This window comes from Mirounga angustirostris, unplaced genomic scaffold, assembly GCF_029215605.1.
Source record: "Mirounga angustirostris isolate CCGP_5_RB_7025 unplaced genomic scaffold, mMirAng1.0.hap1 SCAF_1, whole genome shotgun sequence".
NCBI classification, from domain to species: Eukaryota; Metazoa; Chordata; class Mammalia; order Carnivora; family Phocidae; genus Mirounga; species Mirounga angustirostris.
Genome location: NW_026991709.1, coordinates 28,011,696 through 28,032,952, shown reverse-complemented (window position 1 = coordinate 28,032,952; position 21,257 = coordinate 28,011,696).

Here is a 21,257-nt window from a genome sequence, read left to right as displayed (position 1 = left end):
CTTCCCTCACCCGGTTTCCATTCCACCCTTTTGCAGTGTGCCTAGCTGTCCTATATCCTACACCATATTAGAATGCAATAGCGCTAAAAATCTACATTTCCCAGACTTCCTTGCAGGTATCCATCAAACGTACACCTTTGAGGTTTGGAAGGTGGAGGTGGACATCCTGTGGTGGCTACTGTTCTCCGGTTACTTTCAGCTGTTTCTACTGGCAAACGTGACCTTTAGTGTTTGTTGCTTCTGTGGCCTCTATAGTAGAGTTGCCAATGTCCAGTCTTTAGCTCGATAGGGTTGAAAGGCAGTGTGGGGACATTCAGTTTGCTGACAGAGGTTGGGGGAGAGGTAACATGGTGGCTCTGGAGCTAACAGCCTCCTGCTTCTCCAATCTCCTGACCATTACAGAGGCATTATCTCCCAGAGAGGTACCCAGAGTCTTATTCTGGAAGTCCATTTAGGGCCCATGCCTCCAGTCTTTCTACAGATCTTCAAGCACCAAGATTTTCTCCTTTTAACCCACCTGGAATGGTTCCAGTTATCTTCATCTGATCTCTAATTCACCTTTCCAGTGGAAAAGTACCTTATAAGAGACTTCTTTAAATGTTGTTCTTATAAAATCATTAAGTATGCTTGACATTATGCATCGTTAACTGCTACGGACGACATACAGTCTTCTCAGTTGTGAGATTATGATGGACATGACCTTGTCTTAAACACCTTTGAGTGCCCAGTGCCTAGAAGAGTGCTTTGCACTTGGTGGTGTCCAATAAGCTCGTTAGGTTTCATTGCATTTAATTGAATTGAACGAACAATTTGTGCTTCTCCTAATTGTGTCATATAGTACAGCTGGCAATCTCCCTGAGTCTGATAGTTGTTTTATATGATAAATTGCCCATATTGTTAGTATCCAAAATACTTTGATCTTAAATTTCTTCAGAATTCTCAAATGCATGCCATCTGGCTTCAGTGACTCATGGAAATTTAATGTCTTGAGTTGTATTCGCCACCTGTTGTTTCTTTTCTTTTATGCTAGTGAATCATCTTTGTTTTCAAAGAAAAGTATTCTTTAGTAAAGATTCTACATCTATCTTGTCAGTGAGGATCACTGATACAGAGAAACAATTCAACTTTCTCTGACCCTTAAATGCTCCTGTCCTCTCCAGTGATGTGATTGCATTTTGAATTTTTTTGGAAGGGCCAGAACTTTCAACCTTCAGACTATTCTTACAGAAGAGCGGTTTTTGCCTTATGGATTTTATCTGAATTTGATTGTTACAGTTTCTCGCATTTCAGCGACATTCGTGTCTGGTATTCTAGGCCAATATTACTGCCTCTTCCATATGTTGTATTTTTTTTTTTCTTATGGACACTTAATGATTTTATTACTTTCCAAGGCAAGGTGAATTCAAATGTGTCCCCACACATTTCTGTATACTAGAGCAACTAGAGGACATAAGGGGATGGACAGAGGTACTCTTTCCAAAACTTCTAGGAAGTGACTGAAACCCAACTCAAACTGGATAAAAGGTAAGTGGAATACATTAAAAAAAGTACTGAGATAGAGAGGGCTTCAGATATAGTTCAACTGGAGTTCTTATTCCATTTCTTTGTGATTTTCTTGGTTCTCTCCCCTCTGTGTTGGCTTCATCTTTAGGTTTTCTGATAGTTGCAGGACAACTATCAATAACAACAGGAGTTATATGCTGCCGTGTCACATCCAGTGAACAAAATTTCTAAGCTTTGCTTTCATTGGGCTACCCTCTAATAGCGGGGATGAGTCCATCCTTGGAGCGTCTGCATGAGCTGTACTTCATGAGTCTTACCCAATGAAGGACATTTGAAGGAACTTGGGGAAAGACTGTATCTCGTCTTCCTATGACCCAGTTTGGCCATGGTCTGATCTAGACTCCAGGAGGCCAACTGGGCATATTTCCCAGTATCCTCAGGGTCAGAATAACTTCTAATATATATTGTTGCATCATTTTTACTGTATGTATTTTTCCTGTTTCCTCTGTTAACAATGCAAAACCTGAGGGCAGATTTCATCTATTTTATACTTTTATTATGGATGCTTACCAGCTACAAACAACAACAGTCTCTTCACTGCAGGAAGCCAATAAATGTTCATTATCTTTATGTCATTCCAATTATATGGCCTTAGAATAATGCAATTTTTAGATTTTATTTTGTATAATTCTTGCCTTAGGCTTTACCTCTTCGGTCATGTTAACCAGAAATAGGGAACCATCACTAACCACATATTAAGTGCTAGTGCATGCCATGCATTTGGCAGGAACTTGAATGGGGAGTATATAACACATGTAGTATCTCATGAAAATATTTCAAAGCAAACGTAAATGAATGATGCTTATTTCCCAGGTCTGTGCCTCTCCTATCACTTTTGGAATTCTCCTTACTCTCTTTGGTACTCTTCTCAGATTCCCAGTGCTATCGTGTGGATTGCCCCGTGTCCTTGCTTTCTACAAGTGCAGCTTACAAGCTCTGGGAGGGCTCCTTCATCTATCTGTTCATCAAACCATTATGGAATATGTAGGAGGATCCTGAGATAACTGAAGCACAGGTCTTGCCTTTGGGACTTTATAGTCTAGCGAAAGGCTTATATACAAATAATAATGTGATGTGTGCCAGGACGCAAACAAGCATTGGCTCGAATCCAAGCTCCAGAACAGGAAAGTCAAGGAAACTTTCCCTGAGACAGTGATGACTATGAATTAAAAAAAAAAAAAAAAAGTAAAAGTTAGTCAGGTGAAAAAGCATTGCAGTTAAAGGGAACAGCATTTCTGGAAACCATGTGAAAGAACCTAGCTTATAGGGAAATACAGATTATTTTCCGTATCTCGATCATTTAGTGAATGTGTAAAATTGCTAAGAACAGCCTCATTTTCTATGTTCTGATTCCAATGCTGTGGCTAAAGTTTTTGGTGATCCTGAGGTCACTCGTTGACACCAAGGGGAATGATTTTCCTCATGAATATAGGAGGAAGCCGTACTCAGAAAAAAGCCTAGGAGTATCTTTCTGCTCAGTAGGAAGAACAATTTTGTCTCCAGAGCCAGGCCTACATCAGAGGAAGCCTATTAAGACAACTCCTTGCCTGGAGTGACTTAAGAGGATTTCTCAGCAAAACATCTTCCCAGTGGGGTCTCCTTCCCTTTCTCTCTGGCCACAAATTCTCAACAGTCAACTCACTAAGTGGTGAGGTCAATCAAAGCGGAGCATCCTCTTCTATAGAAAGTCTTGGTGATAATGCAGCCTTGCCTGAAGAGCACATTAGCCTAGATTAGCTCATTATCTTTGAGATGAACTGCAGAACAATTTCCGTTCAGTGGAAAAAAGAGGATGAGATCACAGGGTACAAAGCTAGGCAGAGCAGAGAGAGGAGCAATCGGGCCTCCAGGAGGAAAAACACATTCAGAAGGTATCAGTTCTGCTCTCTCTTCTGTGATTGGTTGGGTCCTGAGGTCTTGATTTCTCTTTCCCCACTTCTAGTTCTTTCTCTTTTGTAGCAGACAGAGTAATGCTCCCCCTCCCCAAAGATGTCCACATCTTAATCCCTAGAACTTGTGAGTATGTGACCTTATAGGGCAGAAGAGATGTCACCGATGTGATTTAAGTTGAGGATCTTCAGACAGAGATTATCCTGGATTCTCCAGGTGAGCCCAGTGTAATCATAAGTGTCCTTCTAAGTGAAAGAGGGAGGTAGGAGACTCAGAGATCTGTTGACAGAAATGGAAGGCTGACACAGCCATGATCCAAGAAACGTGGGCAGACTTTAGAAGCAGAAAAAGGCTCCCCTAGAATCTCTAGAAGGAATGCAGCTCTGCCAACACTGTAATTTTAGCCTAGAAGACCCATTCAGGACTTCTTACCTCCAGAACTGTAAGATAATTAATGTATGTTATAAGCCACCGAGTTTGTGGTGATTTCTTACAGCAGCTGTGGGAAATGAACACATGTCTCTTCTGTTGACATCCATGACCAAGGAAGTCACCCTTCCCCCATCCACTACCATCCCCTCCATCAAATCTGTTCAGGGTCTTTGATTCCGTGGGCTAATGCTGGGATAGTGTCTCAGGGTCAAAACTTTCCCAGAGCCACAAGTCAAATGCAAGTCACATTGCAGGGAAACATGAGAGGAACGGAGGACCTGTGGTGATTGGGTCTGTGGCTCACCACCAGCAAAGTGTCAGAAGGAGTCGTGACACCAGAAAAGAACATTAACCAGCTCTTGCAGGAATGGAGGGCTTGGATGGGGCGTGAAGCAGGGATAGCCAAGAACATTTCAGCCTGACTGAGACATGTATTTTTGTTGGGTTCCACAATTTGGAGAACACAGTGATTCAGGTGTGAAAGTATGGTGATCATATCCTTCACTGTTACATCTTTAGATAAATCAACAGAAAATTTAAAAAAAATCAAGAAATGAGAACTTAAAGAAACGATTGTTTTAATGTATACATAGATATTTGGCTTGAAGAGTTTATGGAAGCTCACATTATATCCAAAAATACCTATTAAAAATTTCACACAAACTTCATTTTCTATTTGATAGTGACATGGAGTCAAACTCTATGAAAGGTCGGCTAAAATGACTCAAATTTTGACCATAAATACTATCAAGGAGGATTTTCTTTTGCTTTTTAAAAATAACTTCTCAGAGATGTACAATAATATAAATCACTTTCTGAGGACATTCATCTTCCTTAGGTCCTTACTATCACCTTAAAAAGTAGCTTGGAAAAGCATTATTGTTACCACTTTGCAGGAAACTGAGGCCCAGAGAGCTTAAGTGAGTTGCCTGGAGATACAGATTTGCAGGAAGGAGAAGCTTAAATCGTAACACGTATGATTACCTCACTAAGTCCTCACAGTATGAGATGAAGGAAGTAAATGGTATTTTTTTTTTTCATTTTAATATTTGGGAAATTAAAGCCAAATTGGTGAAACAACCTGGTTAGCAAAATGCAGCAACATGAAAGGGTTTATGACTCATTGCCTTTTCATTCCTAAGTACCTGAGATGTCAGTTTTTCTTCCCTCCTAAGAAACAGTTTGTAAGATGTCTTGGCTCCTTCTCTTCTTCTGGAACTAAATCCCAAGTAAAATGCTGACAGAGGATCCAGTGGGGGAGTTCAGTGACCTTTGCTCAGCTGAAAGGCCCACAGAATCACCAAGGAGACAGGTTCTGGGTCAATGCCTGGAGGAACCTTCCCCTTATTAACTGGATTAACGGCTCTGTCCCTTCTTCAAGCAATGATTGGAGTCTCAACAGATGGTGGGAGTCCCGTTGCTGAAGTGGGTTGGGAACACAGTCTAGTGGGGAGGTCTGTTGGAGCAAGGCCAGACGTGTACCGTGAGCCTCACATTTGTTTTGAAAAACTGGAAGGGGAAGATTCTGTTCTTTGATAGGTTGTTCCTTGGGTTACCATGGGTCACATTAAGAAAGAATACCAATTCAGGAAACCAGTTCTCCCTCAAGTCAGCCTCCTCTCTATCCCTGAGAGGTCATGCGTGTGCCCTCTTTGCTCCATATCAGCACTTTTCAAAGTGTATTCCTTGGAACGCTGGTTCTGCCAGGTGGCCTGTGAAAGGGAGATCCTGTAGTAAAAGAAGTTAAAAAATGTTACCACTATGACCTCACAGCTTAGACTCCCAAGTGAACAAATTAAAGGCTTTGTTTTACCGGGAAGAAACCTTTCTCAAACTCACTTGGTCATGGAACACGAGCTCTCTCTCATGCCCAGCCCTGCCATAAAACCAAATATAAACACAATGTGAGAAACCTTCTCTTAATTTAGCATCAGGGTTTTTTTACCCTATCATATTTTTGTAGGATTTCAGAAGAAAGAGGATAGAGCAGAAAGGAAGAGAGGTGAAGTTCCTACCATTCTGTTGTTGCCTCGAGTAAAAATTAGAAAACATCTTCAGTTCTTGCACGGTAATCTGTAAGATGTGTAATATTTTCCTCAATTTACTGTTTTGGGGATATTGTAGTTATCATTAAACTTTACTGAAGTGACAGAAAATAAAACGAAAACAATTCAAACACCTTAAAAAGAGATTATTTTTCAGAAATGACCTTAGCAAACAGCATATAATACTTTGCCCATTTAAAAGACCAAATTGTGGTCGTATTTATGTTTTCTTCAAATCTTAGGTGGAGCTTAGAGGCTTAATTTCCTACATTGGGTTGTGTATAGACTTGAGAGAGACAATCAGCATTTTGCAATAGCTGAAAAAAGAGAAGACATCTGAGGGATGAATGATGTGAAAAGCATGAGAATATAGACAGTTTATTTTCTCACAACCTAAATACATTGAGTTACTTTTCAAAGGCTGGTCCCATGGGAGAGGTAAAAATGTATTTACTTAACTGCTATATATGGCATAACATGGAAAATATATTTCTTGGGATACTGAGGTGCCTGCCAAAGATTATCTTCCTATGTCTACTGACTATTAATCAAATCAGTTAGCTTAAAAAATAACTGGTAGTTTAGAATAACAAGTAACTCAGTAAGTTTAATGCTGTCAATTCACATCATTCCATAGTTTCCTCTCATCATGTGCTGGGGGTTAAGGGAGGCACAGTGTGTGAAAAAAGCTTGCGTATCCTTTAGTGTCTTTGAAATATGAACTACTTCATTCACTCGCTATTTAATACCCTCCTTGAATTAATACTGTATAGAACTATACAGCAAACACATCAATATTGACCTTGTGTCATGTTGAAGTATTTACAATAAATCTCTTAAGATACAGACACAGGAAGTTTGAGGGTAGTGTTTTTGTTCAGGCCTGACCCTCGGAAAGTAATACAGAACATATGAGTTCAAGCTGTTATTTTCAACAAGTGCTCCCCAGTTGCTCACAGCCTGAAATGAGAATCCCATGCCTTTCCTTTTAAGACCCAGCACAGGCTGCTTTCTCCCTAATTCCAGGCTTAGTTCCCATGGCTCTGAAGCATCTAGTCTTTGCGCCAGCCAAAATCCCTAGGACACACATTTCTCCTATCTCCACTTCTGAGGCCCGTGCTTCGGCTCTCCAAACTCACCTCTGACCATCTGAAACCTATTACTATTATTAGAGTTTAAAACATTCGCCCCAGGTCACCAAGCAAGGAATGGGAAAAGCTTACAATTCAAAACCTGGCACTACGCCCACAGTCTTCACAACGCCACTGAATTTGTAAAAGGCTGAAAGGGTGGTATGGACAGAGCTGGACTTGAACCTTGGCTCTGGGCTCTGTGGTTCCCAGCGCCATGACTGGAGGGGGGGCGGATATTTGATCCCCATAATCATTAGTTTGCTTATCTGTAAAATGGGAATAATTATAGACCTTCCCTCCTAGATTCCTATAAAGGTGAAATAAGAGGATTTCTTGCACTTGGCTTAGTGCCTGGTCTATAGTGAGGACCTAAGAAACTGCAGCAGTTATTTTTACAACTTTATACTGTAAGATTTCTCCTGCTCTCCCATGTAAATATGTATATCCCCCCCAACCAGATTCTATGAATCAAGAGTCCTGCGTTTTGTCAAATCTGTTTGGAGCATTAAGAAGAGTTCTTGAACTTGCTAAATATATATTTTTTAGTGGATTTATTAGCATTTAATCACCTGTTATTCTGTGTGTTAAGATTTTCTGGTGGCTCATTAAGAACGCTATCATTAAAGCCTTATATAAGATAATCGTTACCTATCCTCTGATGGGATGGACACTTCTCAATAATGTAAACGTTTTAAGTAATCCTCTGGTATTTTGTTAACATTCAGTAAATATTTTTAAATGTATCTTCCTGTGACAAATAGTATAGCCTAAGAGTTTTTATATTTCAACTTTCAATCTTTTTTTTTCATGCCATAGGAAATGTTTGGTTAATATTTTATCTTAGCCGAGCTAGTCTGGTAAATTAATTTATTGCTCACATGGATACATACCACATGTACTTTTCTAGGTGTTTCATTCTCATTTAGCTTTAGCTAATGGGCATTTAAAGTCTTGCTGATTTTTCCCCAAAGACCCATAGTCATCTATAACGTTCTTGAATAATTGGGCTTTAAGTGGAAGTTAACAGGGTTGACTACTTCCAGAAATATGCAGAAATATTTTTTGCCAGTTTGAATTTAACACTTGCATCACTCTTAAGATAGCAAGTTTTAAAAGTCTCCCCTCAAAAACTGCAAGTTAATTAATACATGAAACGGAATGACTTCGATTTTTATTAGAAGTTATTTATACAAGTCCTATCTTTATAAAAGTATTATTCAGTATCATTGTAGTTCTTCCATTAAAACAACACCACCTGAAACCTGCAAACTGCTGCCAGAATAAATCAAATGTATCATTAAGATACATTTGTAGGATATTCTCATTAAGATACTTATTTGTAGGATATTCTCATTTCAAAGTCTACAGTTGATCTCTGCTCTAGAGCCCTTTCCCTTTAGATCAGCATGTACGTGTTGACATTGTTTAATTGTCTAAGAATTGGCTGACAATCATTTGTAAAATAAAGTCTTTCACATATTCAACTGTTTTTAAATCGAAGTCAGTATCTCCTGCCGTGGTGACCAGCATTTGGTAGAGCGGCATTGGAGTGTCTCCATCATGTAGTTCTTCTCCATTTGGGGAGTGGTTTCAGGGGAAAGTGAAGGGAAGGAATGATGGTGACTGGGAGGGAGAAGGCAGGAGAATACTTCCAACTAGTATCCACCAATTTCACAAGAAATTATATATATATATATATAGTTTGTTTTGTTAGGAATAGCCCACCAGGCTCCAAGAGCAAAATATCAGTAACCTCATATTTGTTACCTCTTACATCATCTCCTCCAATAACCACAGCAACCCTGTGAATTTGGTAAGTTATTATCACCCTCATTTTACAGTTGAAGAAACTAGAACTAGTTAATTTATGAAGATCACACATGATTAAATGGAGTACCCATGACTTTAATAGAGGTCTTTGACTTACTACTTTACTTTGATGCATTTACTACTCTGCATATTGCCTGAGCTTTTCCAAAGAAATGGAAAATAAAATCATTGGCAATTTAATGGATACATCTTTAATAGTATTACTAATTATAATTGTGCTACATGATAATAATGGCATAACAGACAAGCAGTGCACATAAGTGGCTGAAATTAGCATGATTTTTAAACATAGCCATACTTAGTATTTTTGGCAGCTAGGAGGAAGGGAGAAAAGAAGAGAGCAGAGTAAGGAGCTGCTAAGATTTCTTTCTGGGTCTGTCACTTGCTCTCTGGATTTGGGAAACTGAAGGCTACAAAATTCATTTTTCCACCTTCCTATCAGAGTCCATTGAAAATAAAGTCTATGCATTGCAATATGAGAAAGAGCATGGGCTCAAATCAAATCCACTTTTGTTTTAGGGCAGTGTAATTTCATTAGAGAGCGGTTTCCTGCCTTCATCACTAACTAGGGTTCTTTCTTTCAAGTAATTCAGCAGCGTTTTTCTCTTCATCCTTAGAGTGAGGATGGTCAGAGTTTGTTGAGACCAGGACAGCCAGAGTTGTTCCTAAGATCAAGGTAAGATTTTCTAAGATCTAAGAGAGAGGTAACTTTGACAACCTGACGTCTGAATTTCTGTCTCCACCCACCCTCCCTACACACACATCGGGTCTCCATTTTCTAGACCTCCTAGTGAGAACTAGAGCCCTCATTCTGTTTGAAACACTGCCCTGAAGCATTCCAAAATTCTTCTGATTCCCCAGTTTTTTTAAAGATTTTATTTGAGAGAAAGAGAAGGGGAGAGAGAGAACGAGCAGGGGGAAAGACAGAGGGAGAAGCAGACTCTCTGCTGAGCAGGGAGCCTGATGTGAGGCTCAATCCCAGGACCCTGAGATCACGACCTGAGCTAAAGGCAGCTGCTTAGCTGACGGAGCTACCCGTGATTCTCCAGTTATCTTAACCTCAAAGAAAACTCCCAGCCCCTTAATATAGACCAGGACTCAGCAAACTTTTTCAGTAAAGGGTTAGATGGTAAATGTTTTCACCTCTGCTGGCCAGTTGGTCTCTGTTGCAACTATTCAAGGTGCAAGTTGTAGTGTGAAAGCAGCCCCAGACAATATGTAAACAAATGAGCACAGCTGTGTTTCAATAAAACTTTATTTACAAAAACAGATGGCGGGCTAGATTTGGCCGAAAGACCATAGTTTTGGTGATGACCTCTGACATAGACCATCTCCCTCATTATACCGTGTTCTCCGGTCAAAGTAACAAAGAGGAGGAAGGTAAAACTGACATGTGGTTCTCATTTAGTCAATATCAGAGCACCCATAACATGCCAAGGCCTGTGCCCCATGCTGTGGATTTAGTGGTGATTAACTCAGACTTGGATCCTGGATTCATGCTGCTTCCCTTCCTTCTTCCAGAGGAAGAACAGTACTATCTCATCACAGGATGGCAATATTCCAAATTTGTAACTCACTTCTTTTGCAACAGTATACATGCTCTGCCAAGAAAGCTCTTGGTAAACTTACAAACTAAACAAAGTTTGCCTATCTACATTCCCTTCTCATTTTTATCTTGTGCCTTATCTCTCATCCCCAGATAGTCAGTGCCTTTGCTCTGTCGCTGTCTTCCCTCCTCTGTCTTTCACACTCTTCCTTCTCCATATTCGTCCTTCCCCACAAAATCATCCTGATCTTTTCAACCCCAACAAGAAGACTTTAGCGTCCTGAACTTAACAAGTTAAATGTATTAATACCACGGTATGAATGAGACAGATTTTCCTGTTTAAAAGGCAAGCTTGTGAGCCCAAATTATACCGCAGCTGGTATGATCAAGTGTGCATCTCCACACTTTGCCTAAGCTGTCAGGGATCAAGTTCTTCTTTTCCTGGCTCAATAGAAATTAACTTGAATCCTGAATAAGGAGAGACTCTGGTGCTGTTTTCAGTTTTCTGGAAGAAGAGAGAAAAGAGAGCAGAAGTGCTTATTAGGGGAGGTGCAGTCAGTTCAAGGCCTACCTTACTGTTCCAGCTGAAACAGAAGGGATGTGACAGATTAATTCAGGCCAGCACACATCTTACTGGGAAGTATGTGCTAATAGGGGAAAGTGGAATTCACTATTTAAATATGTCAAAATACAAAAGTGAATTGTCTCTACCCCCTTGTCATTTCCTCTCTCTTAATTTTCCAAGGATCATCTTTGTCTGGAGATGTAGGTATTCAACTCTGACTCATGTGAAAATTCAAATGTCTTTTGGACTGTAGCCTAGGTCTTGGGCAACTGATGACTCCAGTCATGTTAGATGAAAAATAAAAATTTAAGTGAATACTTATGAGTGAATAGAAAAACATCACAAACAATTTTTGTTCATAGAAAGAGAGGTGAGATTCCGTCTGTCTATACTAGTCCGAAGAGAAAAGCCAGTGGTTATAGTACTAGAAGACAGAGGATAATGACGTATATAAAACAAAAAAGGGAGTCTATAAAAGTCAATCAACTTCTATAGGCTTGTTTGATACACACACACACATACACACACACATATACAGGGAAGCTTGGAGTAGCTCTACATTTCAGCAAACGCAATAGATATTGGCCTTCAGCCTACTCCATTGCATTTATTTTTCTCTAGGGAGTTGTTTTTATAGCCCAAAGAACTGGTCTAAAAAGAGTTGGGGTTACTTAGGAAGTGGTGATTTACTATTTAGTCCTGGAAGGGCTGAAATGGCTTGGAAGTCTAATCGGTACCTGGCATTACCTGAACGAATTCATCTCTTTTGCTTGATAGGTGTGTTCACTGGACAACAATGAAATTACTGGGCTAATTATGATGTCAGCTGATGCTGGCAGAATAAAGGCATCTTAAAGTTGGATTCAGCCTAGTGAAAGCAAAATGAGGACCATATTGAAAATGGAAAGTAGAAATTCACCAGCATCTTATTTCCCCGAGGTATAGAGTCTCTCATCTGTGCTTCTTTATATCTACGTCATCTTTCTTCTCCATGTGGACCAAAGGTTACTAGGCATTTTTGTGCTATGGATGCCCTTGGCCCTTTGAAGACGCCTATGGGAACCTTCTCAGAAAATGCTTTCAGTTTATAAAATACATTATATAGAATTGGAAAGGAAACCAAATACATTAAAATACCATTATAAAATATTAAGTTTGATTTGATTTTTTAATTTAACACTTTGTAATTTATTAATATATGTACTTCAAAGTGTAGTCAATAAGAAGATATGGCAGCATGTCAGTAGTTACCATAATTCCAAAACAGGGATAGATTTTTTTGAGGGTTCCAACATAAAAACACTGTAACTTCTACTGGAAATAAAATCATAGGTATTGTTAGCACTACTGTAGTTTTGCCTAAATTCATAATATAGTTAGCAGCTGTGAAAACCAATGTAATTTTTTTTCCCCTTCCAAGTTCATGAGCTCCCTGAATTGTCTCCCTGGATCAGGGATACCTAGGTTGAGGTTAAAAGGTGCTGCTATTGACTGTCTTCCTTTTTATCTCTGTACAAACTGGGAAGTGATGGGCTAGCTTCAGGGTTGCTAAATCCCACATTCAGAGCCCCAACAACTGTCACATGATTAAGCATCCCCATGCCAAATCCCTAGAAGAGTCAGTCTGATTGGCCAGGGGCCAGGTATCCATTCCTATTGCCCAAAACAATAGAACGAACGCAAAAGATCCTGTAAAGCAAGCATATCCTTGACCCACTCTTTTGGGGAACAAGGAGAAGGAGAATTCCAAAGGTAGGGTATGTATAAGACAGATACCCCCAAAAAGAAATTTTACAAATATGGATTTAGGATCATTAAAAGCAATTTGAAAATTCCTTAGCCTTACAGATATAATGAGGGCATTCTTCTCCCTCATTGGGAAGAAAAGTTGTCTGTGTACGAATAAAAGTTCAGATATTTTCAAAGTCTGATATAGCACTGTCCAACAGAACTTTCTGTGGGGAAAGAAATGTTCTTTATCTGCACTGTCCAATATGGTAGCCACTAGTCACATATAGTACTGAGCAATTAAATGCAGTTAATGTGATCAAAGAAGTAAACTTTAAATTTCATTTAATTTTAATAAAAATTTAAATTTATATAGCTATATGGGGCCAGGAGATTATTATAGTGGACAGCCCAGGTCCAGCCTGTATCTGTATCTGTATCACTTTCCTTGTAACCATGACACGCTAGTCAAACTAGCAAAGAACTACCTTTCTGACATTTGTGATGACCGCCAGCAGCCAGGCACGCACTTATAGTCTATCCATTTCTCTAGGTGGTTCCACGATTCATATACCTAGCTCATATTCCACCTCCTCTGGAAGCCTTTTATTATCAGCCTAGCCTTCTGAAGTCTTAAGGCATCAAATGTTGCATCACTAATTGGGACAAATCAGATGCCACTTTGTACTGATATTTATACTTTTAAAAATGTTTTCAGTTTACCTTCAAGTAGAGTGCATGCTCCTCTGGGGGAAGAAATGATTTCTAATATATCTTTGAATACCTAATCTTGGTATATAGGTTTTCAATGAGACTTTGTTGAAGATGAGATCAGGAGATGATTTAGAGAAGAACATGATGCAAATAAAAACCTAAATCCACTAGAGCAAAGATAACCGAAGGTAGAGAATCATTATGTGGAAACAGATAACTGAAATATGTTAGATCAAAGAGAAACCAAGAAATTATTTGGTGCTATTTTTAGGCAGATAAAGTAGTCTCCTTTCATGAATGAGACAGCCAAGCTCTAATGATGTTGAATAATTTACCTAGGATCATATGCCAATAAAGGATGTAGGGGAAACTGGAACTCAGGTCTCTGGCATTCAGCAATGTCTACAAAGCAGAATGCTAGAAAGATTGGGGAGATCTTAAGAAGCAAGGAAGAGGGGCCAATAGAAGAGGACAGCAGGGGGAAGATTCATGAAGAGAAATGCAAGAGAAGGTTTATGATGGTTGTCCTTGGTCTGTTCAGGTTGCAGAAAGCCTAAGAGGCAATTCCCACAAAATTAAAGGAAATTCAAATATGTGATGGATAAGGAAGTCCTTCTAACTTAAACACATGAATACACGTCTAATAACTAGATATGCCTAAGATATCCCTCCATGCTCCATGGTGTCCAGGCCACATTCTTTCACCTGATAGAGGCTCGGGGTGCATATCTCACTGTGCACTTGCATGCTAAGTGAGGTATGCATGGATGGAAAGCTTTGCCAGAGGAGAAATTATATGACCACATTTCCTATAAGATTTTTATGTGAAAATTGGAGACAGTGTTAGAAAAAAAATGATCATAAATGTTAGGTATGTAGTTCAAAAAGGAGAGATCACCCATCCATCTATCTCCTAGGCAATAACAGCGTCATGGAGAGAAGATAAAATTCAACAGTGGCTAAGCAATTGCATGATAGATTCCATATACCCACTGGACTCTTTTATACAACTACCTCAAAGCTATTCTATCAGATCTGATCCATTTGTCTTTTTAGAATAGAGATAGATAGGAGACAGAAGAAGGAAACTCTTAGATGAGTAGATAGATAATAGATGGGTATTTCCACGTTTAGAGAAAGGAGACTCAAAAGTCAAAGAATTGAATTATAGATGCCCTTGATTCGCTAAGAATGTGATCTGCTAAGAATATTCTTAATATCCAGGCTAAACAAAGCACTGATTAAAGCATTTAGACTAAAGTTTCGTTACTATGCAAAATGATTCTCAACCTTTAATTGGGAGAATGTGCTCAGTAATCTTTTTCTTTCTTTCTTTCTTTAAGTAGGCTCCACACCCAGCATGGAGCCTAATACAAGGCTTGAACTCAAGCCCCTGAGATCATGACCTGAGCTGAGATCAAGACCTGAGCTGAGATCAAGAGTAAGATACTTAACCAACTAAGCCACCCAGGTGCCCCTTGCTGAGTGATCTTTTAAAGTAGCTAGTGTTTGGAATGTTCTTACTGAATGCCTATAGCGTTGCCCTAAGACCCCCAAATAGTAATGCTACTTCACATGATGCCAAAGCCAGGGGGTTTTCATGGGTCACAGCCTACTTTTGCCACTTAGTCATAGACTGGGAAATTTTCAAGTCATTTCATAAGCTCTTGGGAATATGTGCAATCATCCTTGATGTGGATATATTTGAAAAGCCAGCTATCAAAAGGAAAGAATATTTAGGGACATAATGTTATTATGGATAGACAAGGAATAACTTCATTTACCAAGAGGAGTCATTATTTAAGAGAAGCAGCCTATAAATGGAATTGATGGAGAATAATTTCCAATGGAGAGTGAACTTGTGAGTTAGGGAAAGTAAAAATGACATTTTGGCCAATCAAGGTGACCATGCATATGTCTTGCAAACCTGGTGTTGTGCTTTTAGGGTAAATGTTAGCATCACTTTGATAAGAATAATGATTAATAAGCATTATGTGCTTATGATATGCCAAGTCACTTTGCTAAATACTCTTGAGGATGATTCTATTTAATTCTTACCATGACCTTAGTATAGATTATTTCTATTATTTTTATTTTATAGATGAGAATACTGAGATGAGATAACTAGGTAAATTGCCCACAACACATGGGAGGGGATGGAGCTAGGACTTAAAACCAGATAGGCAGACTCTCAGTACCCATACTCTTAGATACCATGCTATAGTTTGTACCCTGAGAGCATCAATTTAATAATCCAATTTTTATCAAGTTTAAATAATATACAAAAGTTTATTAGAGAAAAAAAATTGTGTGAAACTCCTCATTTTGAAAAATAATGACTTCCAAACCTAAAGTCACATTCTATGAAGAAGATGTTATGGACTGAATGTTTGTGTCATCCACCAAATTCATATACTGAAGCTCCAACCCCCACTGTATTTGGAGATGGGGCCTCTAAGGAAATAAATAAGGCTAAATGTGGTCATAAGGGTGGGGCCCTCATCTGATAGGATTATTATCCTTTTTTTTTTAAAGATTTTATTTATTTATTTGAGAGAGAGAATGAGAGAGAGAGAGAATGAGAGGGGGAGAGTCAAAGGGAGAAGCAGACTCCCCTCTGATCAGGGAGCCTGATGTGGGACTTAATCCAAGGACTCCAGGATCATGACCTGAGCCAAAGGCAGTCACTTAACCAACTGAGCCACCCAGGCACCCTAGGATTAGTATCCTTAGAAGAAGAAACCAGAGAGCTCTCTCTCTGTGTATATACGCCGAGAGAAGGCCATGGGAAGATGGGGAGAACGTGGTCATGTGCAAGTGAAGAAATCCAATAGGCCAGCATCTTGCTCTTGGACCTCTAGCTTCCAGAACTGAGAAAATCAGTTTCTGTTGTTTAAGACACCAGGTTTATGGTATTTTGTTATGGCAGCTGAGCTGACTAAAACAGAAGCTTTAAATGTAAACTCTTCCTTCAAAGGAGTTACATGTGTTTATAACCTATAAAATGATTTTGAAAGATAACTGTTGAGGGGCGCCTGGGTGGCTCAGTCAGTTAAGTGTCTGCCTTCAGCTCAGGTCATGATGTCTGGGTCCTGGGATTGAATCCCGTGTCTGGCTCGCTGTTCAGCAGACAAAACAGTGACAAAAACATCCATAATAAATATAAGGGTCTAATAGAATGTTATAAACTAGGCTGACAAAGGATCTGTTAAGATTTTTTTTAAATCTTAAAAAAGCCTTTGAAATGAAAATCTGAAATTAAAAACTTCATAATTTGGCTACTGTTGATAATGCTGCTATAAACATCAAGGCGCATGTGTCCCTTTGAATCAGTACTTTTGTATCCTTGGGTAAATACCTAGTAGTGCAATTGCTGGATCATAGGGTTAGTCCTATTTTTAACTTTTTGATGAAACTCCATACTGTTTTCCAGAATGAAAAGAGCTCAAATGTCCATCGACTGATGAATGGATAAAAAAGATGCGGTATATATGGTATAGATAGATGGATAGATAGATATAAAACGGGATATTACTCAGCCATAAAAAAAGAATGAAATCTTGCCATTTGCAACGATGTGGATGGAGCTAGACAATATTATGCTAAGCAAAGTAAGTCCATCAAAGACAAATACCATATGAATTCACTCGTCTGTGGAATTTAAGAAACCAAACAAATGAACATAGCAGGGGAAAAAGAGAGGCAAACCAAGAAACAGGCTCTTAACTATAGGGAACAAACTGGGGGTTGCTGGAGTGGAGGTGGGCAGGGGGATGGGTTAAATGGGTGATGGGGATTAAGGAGGGCACTTGTGATGAGCACCGGGTGCTGTATGTTAAGTGATGAAGCACTAAATTCTACACCTGAAACTAATATTATACTGTACGTTAACTAACTGAAATTTAAATAAAAATTTGGAAAACAAACAAACAAACACAGAACTCTACCCATCCCCTCCTCCCTTAGAAAATATGTCTTTGATTCCCAGTGTTTGTGATCTTCCATAGGAGAAAGCATGGGCTACCCATTACCAGAAATCTTATGAATAAGAGTTTTGTATTATTCTACCTGCATTCAAAAATTAATTTAGCCAATTATTTGCAAGTAATGAAGAAAAAAGTACACACATAGACTAACCCCACCATTTCTGAATGTTTGAGGTAGAGACCTCCTCTCTTAAAACAAAACATAGCAAACATATAGTTCTTGTGAAGAATGGAGCGTCACATTTAGTTAAAATAGAGGTGAATTCAGATAATAATTTTTAAAGTGTAAATTTCCCTTTCATTTTGCACAGATAAATTAGTGTATATTATGGTATAGTCCACTAGAATATTTGATTTCCTCTTTAAATGGAGATGATGTTGTATATATTATAAGTGGCCATTAGGAGCATCAGAGAAGGTAATCCACGTGAAGCCTTGAGAACGTTCAAGTTCTATTGAAATTCTAAGTTGATTATTATTATTGAGTTGTTTACCCTAAGTGGCTAACACCACATTTTGAATTTAAATCATGTGTGCTTTATTGAAAGGAAGTAATAACCATGTAAATTCAGAAAACAAATGCAACATTTCCTGAATAGTCACACCTGTATTTTTGACAAAGGAGAATACCATTAAGTATCCTTTAGTGACAAAAACATCCATAATAAAAACAAGTTTTGTTAAGGGTCTAATAGAATGTTATAAACTAGGCTGACAAAGGATCTGTTCTACAGGTAGAGTGGATTGTAGATATTTTAATCATTTAATGTGGCAGATTTCTGCAGAAAGGAGATACTTAATTTCCTTTTAACCTGCATATGGCAAGCACCTGCCAATATGGAAGGCACTGTACTGGCTTTTGAGACATTAACAAAAAATGGTTGTATATCTGCTGTTGGGTTGTTTTATATGGTTACATTGGGTGGTAGTGGGGAGGGGCCTGTAGTTAAAAGGTCCCAAGTGATCCACCTGAACTTTGGGATAAAGGGAACAAATTCAGAGAACGAGATGGAGAGCTTTATTAAAAATAATAATGGACTATTATCCTTATATGATTACTTCAGAGACAATGTTGCCAGTTACAGGCCCACTCTGCAAATATATAGTTCATGCAGCAAACAGTGATTTTTGCTTTTTGAGTCTTGATACCCAAAGCACCTGGTATCAATAGTGATGAACTAGTAACCTAACAAATCTCACATGACATAACTTTTTCCTTTTCTTCCTTAATGCTGAGTCTTTTTTTTTTTTTTTAGATTTTTTATTTATTTATCTGAGAGAGAGAATGGGAGATGGAGAGCATGAGAGGGGGAGGATCAGAGGGAGAAGCAGATTCCCCGCTGAGCAGGGAGCCCGATGCGGGACTCGATCCCGGGACTCCAGGATCATGACCTGAGCCGAAGGCAGTTGCTTAACCAACTGAGCCACCCAGGCGCCCCTTAATGCTGAGTCTTGGAGGTGCATTAAATCTGGCTCTTGTGAAATTAAAACTATTCCCGTTTTTATGCAAAAGAGGAAGGAAATTCCTTTCAATAGGAAGAAAAATGAAAGAAGAACAAATTCAAGTATGGTTTTTGCTTAGGTTGTATAAATTCTATATTGTCATCTTTAATTTGCATCCGGATGACATTCTTTGTTTTTAGGATCTCATTGTCAGCAGGTTTGTTTTTCAAGTCTCTTAAGCCTTCAAAGTTTTGACCACTGGCTTTTGTGCATTTTTGCTTTTCAGCTTTGCAGGGAGCGAGCCTGGTTGGGCTGTTCCTTTCACCCGTGCCATGGTTTTCAACATCAGAGTTCAGTTTTCAGTCAAAATGCATTAATTTGCATCAATCCGATCTAAGTGGGAAAATTCACTCTCCAAATGTGGGTAAAATGGGGCACCTGGGTGGCTCAGTGGGTTAAGCCTCCAACTCTTGATTTCGGCTCAGGTCATGTCTCAGGGGTGTGAGATCGAGCCCCACGTGGGCTCTGTGCCTGGTGCAGAGTCTGCTCGAGATTTCTCCCTCTTCCTCTCCCTCTGCCTTTCCCCCCAGCTCGCTCACTCTCTCCTCTAAAATAGATAAGTAAATCATCACATGTGGGTTAAAATAAGATGATAAACTTATGTAATATGTTGATTCCAAGATACGGAGTGCCCTAAATCCATATTTGTAATGGGAACGATCAGTGTCGTTAAGTGAAAGAGTTAATTGCGTAGGGTTCCTATGCCAGAAAAGGGAGAAAAAAAGTTGTGTTTTTTTTTTCATAGCTGTCAATTGAAAATGTGTGGTGTTGTAGCTGAAACATGAATATTTTAAAGTAACAGCAAATGCCTGTAATTCTTCTTGGCCAGAGGTTCCAGGCATGTCCTTTACTGGCAATGAACCACATGCAGGGAGAGTCTATCTCATGGTGCCAAGGAATTAATTATGCTTCTCTTAGATTCTCAGGACGTGACTGCCTTTATTATATGTTCTCTTCCTTCCTTTCGCATGAAGTGGAAGAAACCTCTTTGCCTGCCTTATCAAATTGTTTTGATTTCCCAGGTGCAATTTTTATTTTTTTCTTTGTATTCATGAGTAATGTTTGCAAAATCAAATCAAAGAATAACGATGCTCTAACTTATGCTTCCCTTGCACTTTCGTATTTTTTCCTAGGGTTCATAGTGTGAACATAGCCCTAAGCCCAGGGGGCACTATTCCTAGCAGTGCATTGGAGGAGGGCAGCAGGCTTTCCTTATCAACTATCTTTAGTTTATACAGTCTATACATTAAGGAAAATAAATGCCATTGAGGATGCCTAATGGAACTGTCTGGCGCATGCTACTTAAATATAGTCTGATAAAAAATTAAAACCTATTTATCAAAATGGCAAAACATTTGGTAATTTGGAACACTCTTAATGTCCATTTAAAGTGCAATAGTCAGTAATTTATTCCATTTTGGAGATTTCAAGTTATCAGCATTTAGTACAATTTATAGCTCATTCTTAATTTTGCTATTATTTACTTTAGCAAACGGGGAGTCTTGCTCGGCAAAAAAAAAAAGTGCTGATTCTCATCTTGTAAAGTACCTCAGTGTAAAGATTCAGTGTGGAAAACAAAGTGACAGCTTGCTACCGTCAAAGCAGAGTTTTAAACTTGTTTTATGTAAGCTTTTAGATGAGTGGTTCTCATACTTTAGTATCTTGAAGAACCAACCAGGGAGCTTATTAAAAATGAAAATTCCTGGCTGCTAGCCCTAGGGATTCTGATTACAGTGTCTGGAATGGGGCCAAGTAATCTGCACTGATTTTTAACCATCACCCCTAAATGATTCTCTTCCTAGGATATATTTTGAAAAGTACTCATTGAGATAGAAGAATCTGTGCTTTTTGTACATGATGTTATTTTATGTATGAACTACTGATTAGTAGGGATAGTAATCTGAGAATTAATGAAGTTGATTATATCCAACTTTCAGGATATACATGATCTTCCAAAAATTCGGTTTGGGAAACTGTTCCATTTTGTATTAACATTCCAAGTTGTGTCACTAAGACCAAACCAAATTCATCAAATCAATAATTCATTTAAAAGGCTGTGGTATACACTCAAAGCTATAAATATTTAAATGTGTAAGGTGTATTTCCTTCTCTTAGATAACATAATTCATAGGGAAATACAGATAGTGAAACATATCATCAGAAAAATAAATATAACAAGCAGCAAATATTAATATACCTGGAAAGAATAGGCTGATTTATTGAAAGTAATATTCTGTTGTATTCCAAAGACTTTCTTTTTTTTTTTTAAAGATTTTATTTATTTATTTGACAGAGAGAGAAACAGCGAGAGAGGGAACACAA